We start from the raw sequence: 23,856 nt of genomic DNA, 5'->3' as shown, positions 1-23,856 counted from the left end.
AGATAATGAGTGCATGCATTAATGCGTTGGCACATGATTCGCGCGAGCGCCAAAGGTGGAAATGGCAGGGAATATGAGCAAAAAAAAATATAATTTAATTTCTTTGCTTTACCATTTTTGCGCTTTTTTTTATTTTCCCTTTTTATCAAGCATTAATGCTTTTATGATTTTCTCCGGCTGCTTCGTTTACCGCTCTGCCAATGTCTTATTTTCCTTGCTATTCTTGCTCCTATGTGGTGTTAATGCCTACGCTGAAGCCGCGGCTGTTTGTTGAATACTTCAGTTGCTGCTGAACGATGTGCTTTTTTTTCCCGATGCTGCTCTTGTGCTTCTTTTTTCCGAATCAACAACAACAACAACAGCATCATAAACAGCAAGAGCTGTAGCTGCAGTCGTAGCAAGCAGAGCTCGCGCGCTTCGCTTCTAACGCTTCTACACTTCACCCGAATATTTTCCACTTATTCCACTTTAGTTGGAATAACAAAAACTTGACCCATATTTCCCGAGTACAACCACTCGACATGAATGGCGACGACGACGATGCTGCTGATGAGGATGCTGACGAGGCTCAAGTAGACGCCGCAATGGTTTTGGTAGGTGGAAGTACACGCGAATGCTAGAAAAGCGGCCGGTGGTGTTATTATTTTTTTGTTTTTTTTTTGAAGAAGGTTGCTGATGGTGTAATGGTGTTGGTGCTTATAAGACGGGAAGGAAGGAAGGACGGAGGGAAGAAGTGAGTTTGTAGTTTCATATGGCAATGCTTGGCGTTTGTTTTCACACACAAACACATACATATGAATTGTTAGTAATTATAACGTCTTACAGTTATGTTGTCGATGACGATGACGTTGATGTTGCTGCTGCTCAAATAACGGAGTTGTTAAAGAAAAAGAAGAAAAATAAATTCATGCTGGGGCTTAGCACAATTTATGGCAAAGCTTTACGAGGCGCTGCTTTAGAAATTAGATAGCTTTAAGGAAGCGAAAGCACACAAAAGTTAACTAAGCGGAAAGGCGGTGCGCGCAAAAACATCAAGAAAATTATGTTGAAAAGGGAATAGCAGGCATAAACACACTTGGATCTTTAATGGAATTAGTGGAAAAAAATCGCAAATGGTAAAGTTGAATTATTAATGTTGAACAAGAGTAGAATCAAATTTTCAACAAAGTATCGAACCCTCAACGCCAAAATAACGTAAGCGACATTTTTTCAAAATTTTCTTTTTGATGCAGAAAAATATTCCCAGAGTATCTAGATGCATTTCTGCATCAAACAGAAAATTATGAAGAAAATGTCGCTTACGTTATTTTGGCGGTTAAGGTATTGGCCCAATGCAGGCTTGCTTTGCTTGCCTCGCTTTGAGAACTGTCAAAAGTTATTTGGAATATACTAAAATGTATGAAGGCTGGCCAAATGGCAGCTTTGCTTCACTTGCTTTAAGCGCCTCAAAGTTTCAAATAGCAAATGTTTTATTTGAAAGCGTTTCGTAGACTTTTGACAAAAAGGTATGTTCCCGTTCTAAATCAATTCAAACAAACTGCTGCACACTTTTATGTACACAATTTTTTTTACGTAATTAAAAAAAATATATATAATATAAGTTATTCAAAGTATAATAAAAATGATTATATGTTTCCATATTTATATTTAACATATCGCTGGCTGAAAAGTTGCTAAGTCCATTTTTACAAATTTTACAGGAACTTTGAATACAACATTTTGCGTGTTTAAAGCAAAGCAAAACTCCATAATTTAAAAATAAATCAGAAAAGATTGTTTGTATTTTTTTTTAGTTTTCTGGAATTTTGTGGGAAATTATTCATAGTGTAAGGGAACAGACCTTAATTTTTTAACTACACAGCTGGTAGCTTTGACAGCGTTCCAAGCCGTCATTTGGCCAAACGAATTTTTAAAGTAAATTAAAGTAAGTAAGGCGTGCAGAGCAAGCTTGCATTGGGCCAGCGCCTTTAGGGCTCGGTATGCTACATTTTAAGAACAGTTAAGAGATTGAGTTGAGTTTCTGTGAAAAAAATATATAAAAAATAAACGTTCAAAGAAAAAAAATTTTGATAATATCGAGCCCTAATCGCAAAAAGGACCAAAGCGACATTTTTTCAAAATCTTATTTTTGATGCAGAAAATCACCTTGTTGCGCTAGGAACAATTCTGCATCAAAAAAATATATACAAAAAATATCGCTTACGTCTTTTTGGCGGTTAGGATCGATATTTTGAGAGATTCCCCGAATAAAGAATATATATTATTATATAATATATAAGAATATCTATTATTATTATTTTTTTTTCTGGAAATTACCTTCTAGCACAAGAACTCCAGTTAGTTGAAAAAGGTCCAAAACCTTTTTATACTCCTTTTCCTATAAGCAAGTGAACTCTGTTTGAACAAAGATTCACCGGAAGATATTTATGTTTATATACCCTAAATGATTCATCAATCCAAATCTCAGTTTTATATTTCTTGAAGGACTATTCAAGCAAAATTGTGGAACCCTTATTAAAGGCAATCAATTCAATGAACCTAGGATTCGATGGTCTGGAGACTCTTAGTTTTGTTATCATATATAGTGACTTCAACAAATGTTCACATGTTGATTTTGTTTTTTACCATTCACAATGTTTTTCAATTTACAATTTGTTTTTTTTTTATAAAAAATATAGAACCCTGATTTGTTTGAACTGCTGTATCGATCCGCTCTATTCAAAACTGCATTAAGAAACAATTGTCAGGGCCACTATCGAAGCCATGTCCCTTTGAATCTGTTGTAAATCTGCACGACTTACGAATAAACCTTAGTAGATTTTAGGGTGTCAAGGAGCTGAGGTGTTCATCTCTCAACACATCGCTGCCAACTGCATCATACCTACATAATTGCTCACGCTCATCCTCTTCGAGGCAAAATTCGCAAATGGAGTTGTCATATATCCCTATCACAGTCAGGTGTGTGTGCCACGTGAAGTGACCAGTCAGCAGTCCAATAAGTTGTCTGCAGTCCCGTTTGCTTAATGAAAGCAAAAAACGAGATAGACCTTCTGTACCCCTCGATGCCCCAGTCACTGCTGAGCCCAGTTTCTGATGTTGGCTTCGATGGCCAAAGGTGGGGGTGCTATAATGGTTGCGGACCTAGAAATGTCCGGTCCGAGGCAACTTTTGCCAAAGGGTCAGGTGTCTCATTACCAGTCATAACCTGTCACCCACAGCAATCTTTTTGTTGATGAATAAATTACCGATAATCCAAAAATTACTTCCAGGTAGTTATTCCTTTATATCATCGACTACTCTAAGTTACACTTTTTCTACTTCTTGCCGCTGCTAAGAAACACGGTTTCTATCTTGTGGGTTGCGAGAAAAAATTGGTCCTTAGAGCGACCAATCTGCTTCCGGCGACTGTCGCTTTTTAGATAGTTATTTTTCGAGTCACGGTAAGTACGCCTTGTGTTATTAATAAGGATGAGCAAGAAAGGGTCCATGCATGAATTTTTTATAGCGGCGCTGTAAAATTTAGCTTGGAGAGGTTTTCTAACTTAGCACGTGGCTTAACTTATAAGGTAAAAAATTACTTACCGGAACTAAACCGGAACTATTGTTTTTTATTTTTGAAGGTTCTTGGAGGACTTTGGTAGTACTTGGAATTGACCCGACACATCCCAGTTTGACGATAAATTTCGATAATCTTATAGATATCGATAACTCGATGAATTTAAAAAACACTAAAGTAAGATAGTTTAACAAAATTCGATTACTCGAATAATTTCGATTACATTCGATAAATTTCGATAACAGGCATTTCGAAAGCTCGAAAATTTTCGATAACTGAAAAATATACATATTTCGATATAAATCGATAACACCATAAACTTCGAACATCTCCATAAATTTCGATACCTCGGTTAATTTCGGTAGGTCCATATTTCGATAACTCGTTACACTCTGGAAACACAAACTTCACAAACTTATATAACCGTGAAATTTCGATAAATTGATATATTTTGAAAATTCTAAAAACTTCGATTCGATAGGTCGACAAATTTTAGTAAACCAATAAATATTGATTACTTGATATGCAGAAAGAGCTCGATATATTACGATAACTCGGTATATTATTTTAACTCTTTAAATAATGATAACTCAAAAAATATCGATAACTTGCTAAATTTCATTAAATTGACAAATTTCGATAATCCCATAAATTCTTATAGCTCGATAACTATTTGTAAATTTCGACAACTAAGTTTCTGTGTCTATAAATTTCGACAACTCAACAATCATTGATGAATTTGAATAATTCGATGCGTACGAAATATAAACTGCGATGATTCGATAAATTTCGGTAACAGAAAAATACCTTCCCATCTTGTTCTTGGTTTTGAAATCGGTTCTGTAGAATCACCAAATGAACGGTGACCAAATTTATGTCAGCGTATTAATATATAGATATATATAAGAACTAAGAAAATTTAAATTATGAAAAAATTTTTAATATGGCTTAAAGCCCATACCGATTCATGCCAATGACATTCGCTAGGAGAGACAGCGTAAGAGTTGTGGAAATTATTACCGAAAGTTAGACGACAGCAGAGTGCGCAGCCAAAATTGGACTTATCTTCAATGTGCTGTTGCAGCTGTCTACTAGAATAGTCTTGCAAGTAGTACAACTTTTTCTACGACAACGAGTTGGCTTAAATATTTTAAATTTTGCTTTAAATTTGAATACCGTGTGTTGCTTCTTACACGCACACATACAAATTGTTTGGTATCTAGGCAAATTAATTTTGCAAGCCAAATTATGAAAAACCAACCAACAAGGCACTTGTGTAAATAAGTAAAATTGTGGCTGCATACATACGAATATATTTATATATACCAATATATTTATATTCACGCATAAGAACCAGATGCTACGCAGCTCCTAAAATGCTGCAAGAAAATCACGATTGGAAATCAACAATTGGAAATGCACAAAAACAAAACTGCCAGCTGTATACTAAATATTAACTACAAAGAGAATTTAACGACAGTGACTTACAAAAAAAAAGAGAGAAAAAGTACAATGAAGAGTAAATGAGTAGCAGCACGCATGCGCCTAAAAAGCTACATACAGCAGGAAAATGTCACATGTCGAGGGAGAAGCACAGGAGGTAATAGCGCAAATGCGTTGGCTGACGAAAGCTCGTGTGGTATTCTTGTGTTCGGTATGTAGAATTGCTGCCTGTTAAATGCTGCACGGTTTGTGCTGCTAATGCTGGTGGACCACAATGTCGCTTAGGTCCTGGATGCTGGTGCTTCTGCCAATGCTGCCCATAATATTGCTCAAATGTTGTCGCTTTCTTTGCTGCTTCTGCGAACGAATTGCGTTATGTTTGTAAACCAGGCTGTTTGGCAGCTTTTATTCCCATCATTTTTTTGTTTGTTTATTTTACCATTTTTTTCTGGCTTCAGCGCACAAAATTTAGGTACTTTATCATTTTTTCTTCTTTGTCTTGAAATTTTCTGCACATGCATATGTATATCTTGGCGCTGAGCCTAGTGGTGCCCAAAGTGAGCAGCCTGACATAAATAGTTAGAAAAATACGTATTCATATATGTATGTACATATGTACTTGAAGTTGGATTCTTGTGAGCCTTGGCAGCAGCAACCATACGCATTTTCTTCATTTAGGTTTTTTTTCTTTTTTTTTAATTTTTCTCTAATATTCATATTTTACCGCGCGCTTTCGCCGTTCATTTCCCTTCTCGACGACTCCATTGTAACTGCTGCTTCACGCAAAAAAAAGAGGTTAATGGGTCTTTGGCATTTGCCACATTTGAACGCGTTTGGCGGCGCAGTTTCGCTGCTTGAAAAGTTAGTGTTTGAATTTTTACATATTCACGTTTTGCTGCGTTTTGTGTATTTTTCCCCCCTTCCCTGCTCTTCCCTCGTGCAAATATTTGACCTATTTTCACTTACCAGCTCAGTCTGTTTGGCATAAAACGCACTGGCAGGGTAGAAATCGAATTGCACTTAACTGCGGAATGCAACGCAGCAAATGCGAATGTACATACATACATATATATGTATTTATGGGCGTGCGCCTAAAATTAGACTTTTACGCAACACACACACGCGCAAACAAGCACGTACATATACCTAGGTCCTACGCAAGCGAAAGTGCTTAACATTTGCCAAACACCACTAAAGCGTATGAGCGAGCGCGTGGCGAAAGTAAAAGTTAATCCAGTTTAAGCCAATGTGCACTATACACACACATGCTTAAACACGCGTACATATGTACATACATGCTTTCGTATGTGCATCTACAGCAATTTATTTATAACCGTGTTAATGTACATAAAGTTTAACATTTATTCGCTGCTTGTTGCTGTAGGCATTAAAATTTTTATGCGTTGACCCAAATATCAACACAGTGAGAAACGATTTTGGCTGGTCAAGACAAATAAATCCATATCCATATCCAAATACGCTTACTTGCCTGCTTTTATGGGTAATATACNAAATAAATTCATACCCATATCCAAATACGCTTACTTGCCTGCTTTTATGGGTAATATACATATGTATTGCATATGTATGTATGTAGCCAAATGTGTTGATGCGCTGTATTCAACGTCTCAACTGGTTAATTGCTGCCCAGAGACTGTGGACTGATGGAAGTCACTTCGCTGGAATATGACTCATTTAAAATATTTCCAGCTATGTATGTATGTATGTGTAAGTAGCGCCAGTTAATAATAGTTTATTGATCCGGTGGGCATANAAATTTTTATGCGTTGACCCAAATATCAACACAGTGAGAAACGATTTTGGCTGGTCAAGACAAATAAATTCATACCCATATCCAAATACGCTTACTTGCCTGCTTTTATGGGTAATATACATATGTATTGCATATGTATGTATGTAGCCAAATGTGTTGATGCGCTGTATTCAACGTCTCAACTGGTTAATTGCTGCCCAGAGACTGTGGACTGATGGAAGTCACTTCGCTGGAATATGACTCATTTAAAATATTTACAGCTATGTACGTATGTATGTGTAAGTAGCCCCAGTTAATAATAGTTTATTGATCCGGTGGGCATAAAAACTGCATTTGAGGAGAAATGTATGTACATTTGTATGCATAATATATGTATAAGAATAAGTATTTCATGTCCATTTAAATTTAATCAGCTTTAGGTGGAATATCTAATCATTTCAAATATTTACCAAAGCTTGAAAAGTAAAAAGCAAAAATTAAAAAAAGATATCTCAAAAATTCTCCAATGAGGCGAAATGTTATCAAACAAATTTTGCAATCACTCGAAAAATTCCAAAAAAAGGCCAAAAAATTTTCCAAATTATACCGAAATTACCTGAAAAAAACATTAAGCGTATTCACGAGCCGGTGCATACTGTCTAGCATGGTGTTCAAACAACAACAGAATTAGCCAATCATGCTATTTATGCCATCTACGTACCATGCTAGACAGTATGCACCGGATCGTGAATACCCCTATTGAATACTCCAAATAATTTCAAATATTCACCAGGGCTTGAAAATTAATAAAACAAAAATTAAGAAAATCCTGAAACATTTTCGCGATACGTTAAACTTGTCACAGTTAGAAATCAGGTTTAAAATTAAAATGATATGAATTTACCCCTTTTTTTACAATTTAGTGGGTGGCAGGTTCGAAAAGTTATTTAGCCCCTCTCGAGGTTGACTCTCCAACTAGGAGTAGGGGAGCTGTCTAGTCGAAAGTCGAAGAGCCGTTTGTTCAATGTCAGGTTAACACGAAACTGAGGTGGAAGCTCCGGTTAAATACAACACTTTCTTTATTGATCACATGCTATATGTATGCATGATGTCAAAAACGTCAGTAATGATGTTTAACTGGGAGGTAGTGATAAGCAGACCTAAGTATTGAAGCTCTAACCTAACCTAATTTATGTTCACGAGTTGTTCTAAGTGTATCTCCTTGTGACCGGAATAACGCGTGTGGCCACGTAAACCTTATCACTACTTAAAAAAAAATATATATCAGGGTGAATCGTGTAAGTTAAAAAAAAAATATATATAAAATATCATACATTTTTTTTATATAGTTCATACTGTAACAAAAACTATTAATTCAAACTTTGTAAAAAATTTTGAGAAATTTGGCAAGTTTTCACCAAAATTTTAAATTTTTTAATTAAAATTTTTTAAGAAAATTTTCTTGTGTGCACTTTAAAAGGTCATTTAAATTTAAGTGTAAGTTGAAGTACGTCAAAATTCTGGTTGATTTTAGACAATTTTCTATCATCGAGTATATTGGATCAGACCCAACTTGCACATTATTATCTAAAATTAAAGTATTGGCCATATATATATAACACCCCTATTTCAAAGTAATATTGTTTGACACTTATATTTAGTTATTAGTTTTTAAGAATTTTCAATTAAAATACAGTTCATTCTCTAACAAAACCCATAAAAAACCAAGTTTAAAGCTTCGTAAAAGACTACAAAAATATGAAACAAATTTGCACTTAGATTCCAAACTTTTTTCTCAGAACTGTTAGAATTTTTTTGTGTACACAGTTTTATAGACCATTCTGATAATGTGTAAGTTTCAAGTCGCTAAAAATTATCGTTGATTTTTTAGAACTTTTTTTTGTCGCAACACTTTCGGCGAAAACAATTCTAAAAAATCAACGGTGATTTTTAGCCACTTGAAACTGGCACATTGTTAGACTAAAATTGAATAGGCTATAAAACTGTGTACTCAAAAAAATGCTAACACTTCTGAGAAAAAGGTTTGAAACTTTAGTGAAATTTTGTTGAAGTCTTCTACAAAGTTTTAAACTTGGGTTAATATGGGCTTTGTTAGATAATGAACTACATTTTAATTGAAAATTCCTAAAAATAAATAAATAAACATAAGTGGGAAACAATATCACTTTGAAATGGCGGTGCTATTGTATTGGCCAATACTGTATGTAAATGGGCTATCAAACTACATGCCCGACATTTTGATAAAAAAGTAAAAAAAAAATATATGAAATATTCAAAATTTTGTATATTGTTCACTATATTAAAAAAAAGTATATATATTAAAAAAATGTTTTATTTTTATTAATGCACAAAAATTCTACCTGATTTTTTTAAGTGCAAATTTGTTTCACTATATTATAAAATATTTAAAAAAGTATTGTGATTTTATTAAGGGCTCACTACTAGTGTGGCAGTAGCCTCTATAACTTCTGGCCGTTGCACAAGCATCGAGCAGGGTACCATACTTTTTTCGGGGAACACAAACCAAAATATAAAACAGTAGTAAAAATATTTAGTTCAGAATAAATTTAAGGAGAAAAACTATATTATTTTTTATTTAATTCAATGCCTTCTTATGAATAATACTTTTAGCTTTATCATGCAGTGAAAAATCATGAATGCAACACGCTCATCTCACTCGTAAGCATGTGACGTACATATAACTGACCCTGGGGAAAGCAGGCGTTTTCCAGCAATAACTTTGTAATTACATTTGTATGTATGTATGTACATGTGTAAACCACAAATAACAAAATTTATTTTAGAGTAAATCGATGCCAATTATTTAAACATCATTAAATATTAGTTGAATTAAAGCGGTAATTTAATTTTTATTTGAATATATGCAGAAAAAGTGTACTTACACATACAGTATTGTCAGCTGTTTAAATATAACAAACCACTACCGAAGCGCTTCATATGCTGGTAATAGAGCTTTAAATTAAATAATAATATGGATTTGGATAAGACAAACAGCCCATCGAAAAGTGTTCGCTTACCTGCAACGAGAAAAAATAGTTAAAATTTAATTAATAAAATATAGATAATCAAATATATGTATGTATATGTATGTATGTACATATGTATTGACTAATTATACTTTTATAGCATGCAGCTGCATTGCGTGTGTGTATCTATTTATGTAATTGTGGTTTACAAATTATTCCTGTAAAATATTCAAATTGAAATTTAAGCAACCACAGCGGTTTCGTAGAGCAAAACGGCTAGCGGGTATGGCAGCGTTTGTATTAATTTACTTTTTTTGTTTAGACATTTGTGTTTATATACATATGTATAAATACGGTGACCATTCGTACCGATTTTGGCGGCACAGTACCGATTTTGATAAAATTGTCCCGCTAAATATTAAGTGTGCCGATTTTTCATATTTGTACCGATTAAATCCCGATTTTCAGTGTTCAGTCTGTCATTACTATCTCATTTTGGGTTGGCTTTCCTTTATGGCCGTTCGTTAAAGGGGCGGTGGGCGAATGGCAAGTGGGCGTGGCACCTCTAACCCACCTTTATGGAGAGGGAATGAGCTGGCATTGACAAAAATGCAACCGCCAACCACCTAGGTCCCCTATGGTTCCCTAGCGACCCCTTAGAAAAATTGCCAAAAATCACAGTTTTCATTTGCGTTTATTCGCTTGAAAAATGTTAAATATTCATTTGCACAATACATTTTTATATACACATTTTTATATACAAGACATTTTTATAAAACACCCAGTAACCAAAAAAAACATCACTAGGGCGGCAGCCCCAGGTTTACCACACAGAAAGGGAATTCTAGTTACCTCATCCTTTCCCAAGGTTACATCACTGGGGCGGTAGCCCCAGTTAGGTAACACAGAAAGGAGAATTCTACGTAGTAAGTATAGTATAATCCGTAAGCGCGGCCGAAGACCGCCTACGCGGAAAGGAATTCCACGGAAAAATACTGTGGACGCAAGTAAAAATTGCGATTGTTGGCCATTTTTCTAAGAGGTCCGTAGGGACCCATGAGGGGCCTAGGTGGTCGGGGTTGCATTTTTGTCAATGGCGGTCCATGCCCTCTCCAAAAGGGTCGGTTGGAGGTGCCACGCCCACTCCCCCTTCGCCCACCGCACCTTTAACGAACGGCCATAATGGAAAGTTTCCCCCTCATTTTTTAAGGTTCTTATAACCATTTGTTAAATTTCTTTTTTTTAATAAAATGATTGTAACTTGAATTTTGTGAAATTATGAAAAATAATGCTAATTCGTTCAAAAAATTAATGGATATGAAAAATATAAGCTGTAAATACAGTGGCGAAAATATAAATAGGGAAGAGAGAATGATTTAATGAATGTTTCATCAAAATTTTAAGCCTTTAATTAGATTCCTTAGAAAAATTCTGAGTATCCAGTTTTGTAGCCCATTTGAATTTACAGCAAATTTTAAGTGCTAGGCCGTATCGTTAATTTTTGATTTTTTTTTAAAGCTGTTGCTCATTTTCTCCATAAAAAAAAAATAAAAATTGTCGAACATACCGAGCCGTAACCGCCAAAATAACGTGCATAAGGGGGCTTTTTTCAAAATTTTCTTTTTGATGCAGAAATATTCCTAGAGCATCTAGATGCATTTCTGCATCAAAAAGAAAATGTTGAACAAAATTTCGTTTACGTTATTTTGGCGGTTAGGGCTCGATGCTGTGTATGGAAGAAATTGCGCGAACAAAAAATTGGCAAAAATCAAGGGTAAGGCCAAGCTACCTCAAACTTGCACTTTATTTTAGAAAAATTTAATGGCGTACAACGCTGCATACTCAAAATGATTATAAAAAATCTGATACAAATGTTTAAAATTTTGATCAACATTTGCTAAAATTCGGCGAATTTTTATATTTGTTCTACAAAGCTTGAAATTTTGATTGTGTGTTCGAAATTGATGTTTTAGAAATGTTCCGATTTTTGCCCACATAAATCTGTTCACCGTATGTATTTATAATTAGTATATATTATTGACCACCCGTGCGTATGAGCAACCCAGCGCTGGACGGGCAACTGCCTAACCAGAGCGTGAGTTTTTAGAAATATGCACTTGTTTGTTTGTGCATTTATACACACACACACACTTACATACATATGAGCAAAATGTATTCGCGCGAGTTAATTGTCTGTGTTTACAGTTCACATATGCTGCAAATGTGGAAAATGTCAACGAACCAACGCGGCGACGACGACGACGACGACGACGACTGCCACCACTGCCATCGAACTGTCGCACACTTAGTTGCCTGTCTGTGGGTGCACGCAAGCACACTCAGACACACTCAATCGCCACTCGCTAACGCAGCGTGACCAACAAAAGTGGCTGCAACTAAGTTGTGGTGGCATCGAGCCAATGAATGCCGCCCCTTGGCTGTATAGCAGTTAGGCTAAAATGCGCATAAACACGCGCAAAGCTAAAAACACAAGCAAAAAGAGTGAGGAATTATTTTTTTTTTTTTAATTCACTGCAGTAGCCCGGTTAATGCTTAGCGGTCAGCGGTTTAATATGCCACGATTGTTGGCTAGTCGCCGCTGAACAAAACAAAAATGGCAGAAAAAAAATACATAAAGAAATAATAATAAAAGCGAAAATAGCCACTGCAGCCACGGCGGTGTGAGAAAATGCTGCTAAAATTGCAGCGCATTCCATAGAGAAAATAAAAATCTGTATGTACGTGCTTTCCTGCATAGCCACAAAACCCCTTCTGCAGAGGCCATTGCCCGCAGCGTCGTTGATTGGCGTTCGCCATATGCATATTAACTCATGCGTGAATTATTATGCGCCGAAAATTATGCGAATAAATTTGCAGCTTGGAAATTGTAAAACTGCGCTATTTCGCTTGAATTATTACTTTACCTGCGCCCCATATGTACGCTACATGAGAGCCTCATTGTTAGCCATGTTGTTGTGCCTTTTCATATGCAAATGTATGCATATTGCATTGTATTGTGTTTGTGCAATGATTTAGGTGCTGAAGTGTTAGTAATACCATAAGTCAGTTTATAGGCGATTGTAAATTCATTGGTACATAGAGTTTATTTTTTAGCAAATGTAAATTATTCTACAAATTAGATACGCGTTGGTGAAAAATTTCAATGAAGTACTGGCTTTGAAATAAAGAGTCAAAGAATGATGTGAAAACCTTATGGCCACAGTGATATTTCGGCGGAGCAAATTAAAATTTTTTTAATACTAAATTTTTTTTATTTGAATGGTTTAGCCTAACAAAGTGATATTTGCCTAAAAAAAAATTTATCATAACTTTGTACGAAATCGACAGTATTATAAATTTTATTCAACTAAGCAATGTATTTTTTTTTATAACTTTTGTTTGTGTTATAGGTTAATGAGAATACAGCACTTACTGGACAAAATAGAGAAAAAATCAGGACGATCAAGCCAAATATTTGAATATTTTAATATATATAAGGAGATAAATGATGGGCAACGTACCAGGATTTAAAGTATTTTCATGTCCACTAACAAAAGCAAAAAGCAAAAGCTTTCTATATTCTGATCAATTTTTACTACTCTTGCAAAAGATGCTATCATATTTATTTATAAACTTTCAAAAGTCTCCATCTTCTGAAGAACTTATGTCGTATAGACTGTTAATGTTATGTTGTGTTATTCTATGTTATGTCTTAATGTTATTAGGCACTTATTTATCCAAATTTTTAGGTAATGGAAAAAATATTCCATTTAGATGTTACTTGTTGTCGTAGTCGTTTTTTTTTATTAATTTATGGCTTACAATTATAAAATCACAATACGCTGTTTGCAAGTGGGCTACTCAAATATGACATTTTTTAAAAGTGCTAACTTTGAAAATTTTGGTGGACAACAACTTCGTTTCTGCGGTCTTCCTCCGTCCTCTAGCTATACAAAACTTAAAGACCGGAATATTTTCTATCGATTTCTGAAAAAAAATGCTGCGCATATTTACGACATTTAAAATAAACTTGTCTATTAGGGTGGTCCAAAAAAATGCATGTGAAAAAGTAAGGTGGGAATTTTAATGCTCTCACCCCCTCGGATTGTGCTATACCGAAAAAATATACTATATATACCATATTTTTTTATTTTGAAAACAAAATATATTTAGAGGCCGCTCAAAGCGCTCAAAGTTTTCCATGTATTTTATATGGGGGAAAAACACTTTTCGTAGAAATGGTATAGAATTCTTGAAAATCAATATTTTTCAATCGGCAAAACTTTGTTCCTCTTCAGAACATTCCCAGTAATATTACCCAATTATTTATTTAACCATTATTTTTTTTTAGTAACTATATTTTTTAGGTCCGCCAAAACCCCCAGCGGCTAATTCTTCGCCGCCGTTCCTAAATCCTGGGAGAAAGTTGTCACTGAAGATAAGGTAGTATGGGTCATTGAATCTACTAGTCGTATACATTTTCGCGTAGTCCGCAGCATACCAACCATGCTTGGAAGTAAGTGTATAATCAAGTTCTAACGGATTTTTTCTCGATTCGAACTGAAGTCGAGCGAACTCCCGTATGAGCGTTCTGCATCGACCAGAAGAACTAGCAATCGAAGGTGCAAAGTCTGCGCTAAAAGGCGGGTGGGTTAGGACTTCCCATCGGGTAACATCGATATAAGTTTTGACCATTTTTGCAATCTGCGGCGGGGCATTGTCTTGGTAGAAGATCAATCACCCTTGTCTGGTTGCCCATTCCGGCCGTTTTTTCGGAATCGCGCACAACAACAGCATCAATTGTTGTCTGTAGAAAGTCTGACCGCTTTTCAGCTGCTCATAACACAGTATTGCCTTCAGGTCAAACTAAATGCAGAGAGAGCATTACCTTGCTGGCGTTGATATCTGGCTTTGGCGTCGATGGTGCTGGTTCGCTGTGCTTAAAATATGCCTTTTGGTGCTTTGGATTGTCGTAATGTCAATCCTCCGACTGTAGTTCTGTCATGAAAACGCTTATCATAAAAATAAAATCACCATTCGGAGTCGGCATAATACTGTACGTCCTTCCCCCTTTGTGAGTCAAAGGCGCACGCCACAAACTCGGAGGACAATCTCGGCCAAACACTAACACACACGTGTCACAGCACTGCGAAAGAATTTCGACCGGAGCAGATGAAGAAGCTGATCGGTCGACAGATTATGGTTGTCTTACGCACTTGCTTTCCATAAGCGTAGTTCAGCGTTCTTCAGAGATTTTGCACGAGGTTATTCCTAAAGAATTCGCTAAGATAATTTTCCTGCATATGAAAGGCGCTTTCAACAACTCTCAATTGCCATTTATTCACTACGCCCTTGGTCAATATAGTAATGGATCCACTGACTATTGAGTAAGAGGTAAACCACTGCGAAAGTAGGGAATACGGCTAAACGAGTTACTTATCAGTCAGGAGCAGCATCTGCTTCATTAGAAAATCTTGTTCTGAACAAATTTCTGGTTCATTCTATCTCAACAGCTCGAATCCTGGCCGTAGATAAAAGCATCCCGATGGCCAGGGAGTTTCTGCAATCTACACTTAATGACATAGCCAAAGAAAATGTGCAAGCGTTTGTCCTCCTTAAACCGAATTCAATAAACGATCTTAAGTAGAAAAATTTAGAACCCCATCCATTAGGGGAACAAATTTTAAATTATCGATAGCGGCAAAATCTCAGGCGGTTATTCTCTCTTTTAACCTTCTGGAAAAAAGAAGTATCTTGGAGCTGACAAAGAACACAATTGTGAAAAACTGGCATCTACAATCACAGATTTTACCCCGCCTATATCCGGCATACAACTTACAAAGCCAATTGCACCTGTGACACATTGGTATGGTGGAAGCCCTATCTGCTGAGATCACAAAGAACACAAAAATTGTAATTTCTACAAGCAATCCTATTGACGTGTCAGGTGGCGTTAGAGACACTTATGGACATTCTACCGATGGAGATATATTTTTCTAAAATTCTATCCAGCTAATAGTGCGCTATATATTTGAAGGCATCTAATGACCTGCAGACAATTGCAAGAGGCTAACCCTCTATGTTGGACAGTATTGAAGTTGAAAAGAAGATCGGCTAAGATCTTTCCAATTAACATTTCTCCCTTAGACCAAATAAATACTCTCAATCTGTACTGGGTTAGGAGGCAAAAATGTCGTCGATGAAAATGAGGAAGTGGATAAGCTTGCGAAGCAAGGTTCTTGTATAAGGTTAAGAGAACGGAATCGATTCACACAACCCCTTCTGAGTCTCTTGCTCGCACAGATCTAAGAGAATTTTAGAGTAGCTACCAGTAGCAGTAGAAGAAACATACAGAGTACTCTATGCACGTAGAGCACGAAGTCTGTTGAGGCTATACAAACGGATCATTAAGCTAATTTTTTTTGTATGCTATCAGAACGCTAGGCGATCAGGCCTGCCAGGTTTAGGTGTCTCATAACGATTTCTGTAAAGGTAGTTAACTGAAAGAGAGGTAGAATTCGGCAAGCAATTCCAATGAGATTTCCCGCGTGTATTTCACATTTTTTTGTGGAATCGTTTCTCCGAGCACCTGCACAACTTAGGCTAGCTGGAGGGACTGCCTGGATTCGCCATTAGATCGGTATGATCGCGGAGCTTCTGCCACAGGAAGCCTTCCTATTGAGAATATCATATATTTTTAAACGAATTGCCGCCATCTTTTTTCAAGTTTGGTTTTGAGACAAACCGTTTTCGGGGTTGAGCCATGTTCAATATCCCCAGCCCAAACGAAATACATCCTTCTTTCAACCTTCGAGAAGACTCAGTGGACTTTATTGAAAGATTTAATAGAAAAATTTCAGCGATTTCCAGGTTGAACCTTTTAGTTAAAAGCTTGAATGGAAGCTGCAACAGGATAATTAATATTTTACATATGCACCTTCAGCCTTTCAGAGATTTTAATTCAACTTAAATTACGAAAACATTATATGCGCATATGCGAGAAGCTTAATCCACCAACACAGCCATACAACGCATATTGCCAGCGAGCCAGTGTGCCAGCGAACACTAATCCTTTGAAAGGCGGTCAGCGTGTACTTTGCCAACGACTGACCGCGTCCACAGCGGTGGCGCTCACATAGAACAGCATACATATGTACGTGTATAATAAATGCATAAAATATGAGAAAAACTATTGGGAATATGGATGAGTGAATATCTGCTGGCGTCGCCAACAAAAGGCGCATCGGATATGAGTGGCCACATGGCTACCTCAAATGTGTGTCTGCGCGCGCGTGCCCCTGTGCATGGTTGCGCAAGCATTTTTGGCACTATGCCGACAAATGCATTCAAGTGCAACGAAGTGTGGCTGGTTATGTTAGAAGAAGGATTCATTTTATTTGCTCTATGAGTGAGTGGGTCTCATATCCTATACTTGCAGTGTAGTTGCGTCGGGTGTTGAGATTTATCTGTTGTTGGTTGGTTTTTCCTGCATCAGGCACATCACATCACACATACACATCTGCTTGCCTTTAATCCTATTACCAGCTGTTTAAGTGGTTTCTTTTTTTTTGTTTTTTTTGTGAATTTGCTGCTCCTGCGCATCTGTGCATGAAAATGAGCAGAGTAGCCGCACTTTTGTTGCAAGTTAGTGCTTCAAAGCGGTAGAGGCAGCTCAGGGATTTAATTTAAAGAATTTCCATGCAGGACATGCACACAAACATGCACTTACAAATACTTATTTTCCAGCGCTAACAAATATCTTCTTTGATAGAAAAATAATAAAAAAACGAAAGGAAGCGCCCGCATATGCGGTCATGCACGCTTGCTCTGAAAGCCAACAGCAATCCCGCACTTACGCCATGCCAGACATCCAGTACACTCACGATTGCATACACTTCAAGTGCAACAGCAATGCTGGATTTGCCTTTGGCGCCTGCCTTTGAATGCCATCGCCTTTTTATGGTCACGCATATTTTTATAGATATATTTTTATAGATATATATATTTTTTTGCATTTATTTTTCTTCTACAACTTGCCAGCTCCCTCTTCGACTCACGCTCTATTAAGTAGTGGCAAGATTGTGCATGTAAATGCAAGGATTACCAAGGATATGTTTTTGAATGCTTTGGGAGTATTGCTCCTTTCGCCCTACATACATATTTAACTCTAAGTTGTAGTTATCTAATGCAAATTTTCATATTTTGCATATTCCTGCAGTCCTTTGACACGTAATGTCGGAAGCATAAGCAAACTCTCTGGGAAATTTATGCACTTTTCGCTCGAATAATGTGCGAAAGTAATATTTCTTGCTATGATCTGTAAGGGAAGTCAAGGAAGTGTCGAGGAGTCAAAGTAATTTTGTTTGCGTGTAGAAGAGTTATGGCAAATTGGTCAGAAAAGTAGTTACATCAAATGGCCGGAGGAGATTGCTGTTACCGGCTCAGATGGGAGTTGCAATGCCGCAGTAAATGATGTACAATTCTGTATTTTTCATTTAAGAGTGGTTTAGTTTTCTATAGGACGTATCCTCTATTATTTATTTTGTTAGCACCACTAATAATAAATATAAAAATTAGCGTATACATTACATATTGGAGCGCTAAGAGGTGGAATAATATGGTAATCTTTGTGTGATCCGTATATCGATAAGTACAAGTATCTCGATAATTAAATCAATAACTATATCGATATAGACATTAATATTGAAAATATTTTGAAATAAAATCGATAAATGCATCGACGTAGACCAATAACCATATCGATAAATGCACTGATAAATAAATACGTATGTAATTAAATAATGTAAATAAAAAAATGCATTAAAAAATCGGAATACATCGATAAATATATCGATAACAATATGGATAACGGTTTGGAAAACGAAAACGATTACATATAAGAAATTTATCGACTTATGTTTGTCGAAAAAGTATTTCTTTTCGTAATATCCAGTAGCACATCAGTTGCATACATACAAGTGGATATGCATTAAACTGGGTCGCGAAAAAAATTGTAATCAACCTAGCTTCCTTCTTAATTGAAACTAACTTGCAAATTTTTTGCTATCGAATGGGGACCGACCCGGTCTAATGTGCATTCAATTAAATTCCTTGATTTTGCCATTGCTGCACCATTTTTGTAACGATAACTAGGCAAATAGAAAATAAAATTAAAACATAAATCATACCGCAGGCAACTTATGTACCGAAGAACGTTTCTCAGAGGTTTTGATAAGAGGTGAGCCGATTCCGTCCTGTTTTCGCTTCTGTTTCCTGTTGGCGCTCGCATTCACTCCCTGCTCAATGATGTCAGGTGAGAGGTAGATAATGCATCCCCTAACCAGTTTTGAGCACATTTGTGTGTCTGCTGCTTCTTTACTGGCAGCCACTTCGGATTGAAAAGCGCCACAGAAGCCAAAACTTGATGTAGATGAAAAGCTCATGGCAATCCTTCCATAAAATGTTAGAGAACACATGCATAAGTCTTGAGGGTGCTATGTCTTAACAATTGTTCAACAATGTAATTTCTTGGGAGCGACCTAAGTCAGTTCTCTGAAAACAAAGCTGGAGTATCGAAGGTATAGTTCCGTCAACGAAAAACTTGTACGCAAATTAGATATATTTCGTCCTCTTTTCACGACTTTAGGAAAAATCCATTCAATCACCTGAAATCGCCCAATATCGATATTTTTACTTTTCTCACAATAAAGAGTAAGGCACCCCGCACATTACGCGCCTAATCAAAGTAGAGCAATCGTTTTGACATGCCGCAAACATTTCTGCAGCGAAATATTGCATAAACGCTTGTGGTTTAATACAACTTGCACGAATTTTAGCATGAAATCATTCATTTTCAATTTTTTCTTATTTAAATGACAAACAATTTTTATTTCCATCACAAAAAAGTAAACAAATAACGATTTCAAAACGGCAAAGCCGAGCACATGTATTTCAATGAAGCTCTGTACATTACGATTCATGATCATGTTTTAATCTAATCATAAAAGCTTCATGAATCGAAGCGCCCAATACATGTGCTCGGCATAAAAGCTTCATACTTTAGTATGCCGAAACGATTACACTACTATGACTAGGCGCTTAATGTGCGGAGTGCCTAAGGTTTCCAAACGGAAACTTGTTTAATTTTAGCCTTTGATATTTTTAGGGCTTTATTGGATTTTGTTTCAGAACTTTCAGGGATACTTCCTGCCTTTGTTTTCGGGGATTTTTTCAGTACTTTTTCAAAAGATTCGGTATTCTTTTGGACTTTTCAATGATTTTAGGAATTTTTCGAGATCTTTTGGGATTTTTGGGGCTTTCGTATATTTTGTGACTCTGCAATTAGATATTCCTAGATTTCTGAACTTTGTATGAGGTTTCGGGACTTTTCGAAAATTTTTATAGTGTTTCATATCGTATTTTTGACGCTCCAACATTTTTCGGAGAAAATTGTTATATTATTTTAACGTTAATTTTTGTCTCCCCTGAATATTCAGGATTTTCTGTTCGAAAACTACATATCGGGCCCTAATCGCCAAAAATACATTGGCGAATTTTTTATCAAAATTTTATTTTTGATGCAGAAATGCATCTAGATGTTCCAGGAACACTTCTGCCTTAAAAAGAAAATTTAAAAAAAAATTTCGCTTACGTCTTTTTGGCTATTATTGCTGGATATTTAAATACGAGGTGAATTTCGCTACTTATTTTTCCCTGTTCGCAGTCTTGATAAAAAGTTCAATTTAGAGTAAATTCCTTCCGCCACAGACCTCCAATGTGCTGCGTACTGTTGCATATATTCCGTTATTTAATATTTTCTCTCAAGTAAACAAATTTGCTTTCTTACTTTTTCATGTCAGTAGACAACTTTCAAAGAATAATTTATGTTCAAAAAAAAATTCCAATCTTACAAAGTGCAAGTCGTTGTACTCTCTTGTGAAATGTTGTAGCATAATTTATTAACAAACAGCTACTCGTGTTTTTGCGAAATAGTAAATGTTAAGAGACTCATAAATATTGTGAAAAATTGCGTAAGGACAGTATTTCAAGGGGAGCGTGTGTCGATGCACGTAAACAGTTGGGAACATCTATAGAGAAAAATGCAGTAATGTGTGCGTATATATATACATACATATTTAATTTTCGACACGATATAGGAAAATATGTAGAAAATTGCGAATTGCAATAGCAGCTGAGCAAAATTCCCAAGTCTAAAAAATATTTTCCGCTTGCGAATGGGAAATATATTGCACTTGAAAATACTTCTTCATTTCTGTGTAGCTTATCTAGCATTCGCATGTACATTAGGGTGGGCGAAATAAATATATTTTTCGACTTCGAAATTCCAATAGTGCGGAAAATTTAGCCGTGTTAAACCATTTTCCGATCAGATAATATTTACCTTCGCCTTAAGAGGTTTATATTTTCGGAAAATCTTTCAAATTATGGTTTTCTCATATAATTTTTTTAAGATTTTTTAGAAAAATTTTGAGTATGCAAATTCAAAATGCCAGAAACTCGCGTTAATTTTAAACAGTGTCTTCCATAAAAAAAAATTGCAAACGTACCCTCTATGGAAAAACTGCGTGGCAATATTGGCATGAGCTAAAAAAACTGCATACTCAAAATCTGTCAAGAAAATTTGTAAAAAAAATATAAAAGGACCATAATTTTTCGAAACTTTAATGCTCTTGGAGCCGACCGTAAATCGTATGCGATCGGAAAACGGTTTAACACGGTTCATTGTGATCATTTCACGCCACTTTTCCGCACTATTCGAATTTCTAAATGGAAAAATTCAATGTTTTCGCTCCACCCTAATACCCATATATTCTGTTGGTGCAGAAGTGCGCCAACACTTAACTGCATACTATGTATGTATTTACGTATGTATTAAATATTAACCACCAGTTGCATGAATGGCGACGCGCCGCCGCTGCCGACAAATACTGCGCGCTTGAGCGGGCCGACAAGTATTCGCAAGCCTTTTCGATTACTACACAAAAGTGTTTATACATATGTATGTAGGTATATTCATACATATACATACGTCTGTGTATTACTGATAATTTGCAACAAAGTGCGGCAAGTTTGGTCAAAGGGGAAAAAAAGACAATATTTTTACGCTGCAAAGTACCGAATGTGGATGAAAGAGCAAGAAAATTGTGGAAAATATGGCACGATAAATGAAACACTGACACACATTTTTTTACACACTCACACATCTCCCAAAGCAGACATTATTTTATGTGCCCGCTTTTCGTATTACATCCGATCCAGTCACTTCGCCTGCAGCACTTACAGACGCCACGGAGCGCTTCGGATGTGGGGCTCAGCGGAGAGTACTTCCGTTAGTGCAACATTGCAACACAGAAAAATAATGGAAATGTGTGTTTGTGTTAAAGTACCTAATGCCAAGTGAAAAAATTCTGGCCACCGTAAGGCGAAAATGCATTTCTGTTTAGAAAAATAATTTTCATTGTTCTTATGCGCATAGTTTTATGCGCAGCTTATTTGAGCCTTTACCTACTTATTTGCATTTGCTTCGTAGGTAGTGCTCTTAAATTTGCTGTACTTGAGCTACTGCCCTGTCAATGGCTGGCTGGTAGGTAGCGAGCTCTTCATTCTAATCGATGCTTTCTAAGTTTTTCGCAGAGGTGGAAAACCTTGTGTAGTTAGCTCTGAATTCCGCGGCCAATTGCAAGTAAGCTGTACCCAATTCTGTGTCCATATTCACGGCGTTCTACAGCTCTTGATTTGCACGGAGGCTTGCTACGTCTGCAGAGGCCAAAGAATAAGCGTCTTTTCTAGGCTTGCCGCAGCTCTCACTCTCCCGGTCTTCAGATTGGCTTGCTGAAAACTAGCCAACAGCACATCAGCTTGCTTTAGTCTTCATCCAACAAATGGAGAGGACCTCGGTGTTCAACCAGTATCTACCAGATTGATGCTCTGTTGTCTCGCAAACTTCGTTCAGCCTTCGTTTGCCTTCGTTAGATCAATCAATCAGGATGGGTATGGAGGTTCGAGGAAATCTACTCGAAGTTGTTTCGTTTAAAAAGCTCGCTTGCCATTTAAATATGAAACATATATTTTTACGATATAAGAATGAAAGCCAATAGACAGTAGAAATCTAAAGTATCTACTCTTAGTCCAGAAGTTCTGATGACTTTATTATCATCCTTTACCGGAGACAAATAACCGAGAAAGATGATTAAGAAAATATGAGTTTTTTTCTTAAACCTGCAGTCAGGTGAAGGATTATAATATTTACCGCTGCCTAACTGAGTCTAATTCTGGTCTGAGACCCAGAACAATATACATACAGAGTTGTCTGGAGTTCATAGTTTGATGGGCAGTGGAAGAGAAAGTATCGACATACTCTGTTCGGTGGTGTCTACATACTTTATCCTATGGGATCTTATCAACTTCTGGTAAAATTGTTTACCCTTCGTAGTGCCATTAATTCATACTCAGCGTCGGCTCAATATTTGATTATTTTATAAATTTACTATGCAGATCTCTAGTCGGCATAATGTTCCAATTTGATACATGTATGGCTTAAATCAGCGTCACTGACCACAACAACGGGTCTTGAAGAAACCTACACTGATAAACCTAAAATAATTTTACATCCAAGATCTCCAACTGAGCGTCCTGTCTAGTAAACTGTCATTTATTTTTTGAAAATTTCTTTGAAAGCTCAATGGTATATTTTTGTGGGTGTATGTTTCTTAGGTTCGTTGACGACATAGTCCAACAAATGTTGTACCAGTACAGGGCTCATTGAGACTTCTTTTGTTTGCCAGATGCTGGAGCTAACTCCCACTTCTTTCCGATCATGGTTTCCCCAAAAAATATCACAAAGCTCTTCGAAACAGGCCCACTTTTGCGCTTAACGTGCATGGAAGGAAGGACATCCTTTTCACCCTTTGAGGCCCACCGGCTTCCTTAGACAAGGGTATTCAGTCGGCCGGCTTGTCAGTACTAATAGACAGATGCAGTAGACGCCTGAAGAGAACAGCAGTTCTTTTGATAACCGAATTAAAATTGTAGGAATAGTTTGCAATATTGTTGGCACTTTAATCTATACGGGTATC

General features: G+C 36.5%; 1 protein-coding gene across 1 annotated transcript in view; it reads right to left on the bottom strand.

Annotated features, from left to right (window-relative positions):
• LOC108361814 (uncharacterized) overlaps positions 1-9,742 on the bottom strand; it is a 140,681-nt gene extending 130,939 nt beyond the window's left edge. Inside the window, exon 1 of the mRNA XM_017614580.1 lies at positions 9,677-9,742. The gene's annotated coding sequence lies outside the window, so the exon portion shown is untranslated. The remainder of the gene's footprint in view (positions 1-9,676) is intronic.
• Between the last annotated feature and the right edge of the window lie 14,114 nt (positions 9,743-23,856).

This window comes from Rhagoletis zephyria, unplaced genomic scaffold (assembly GCF_001687245.7).
Source record: "Rhagoletis zephyria isolate East Lansing unplaced genomic scaffold, Rhagoletis_zephyria_1.1 Rzeph_scaffold_00855, whole genome shotgun sequence".
NCBI classification, from domain to species: Eukaryota; Metazoa; Arthropoda; class Insecta; order Diptera; family Tephritidae; genus Rhagoletis; species Rhagoletis zephyria.
This window is presented reverse-complemented; position numbering and strand designations above follow the sequence as displayed.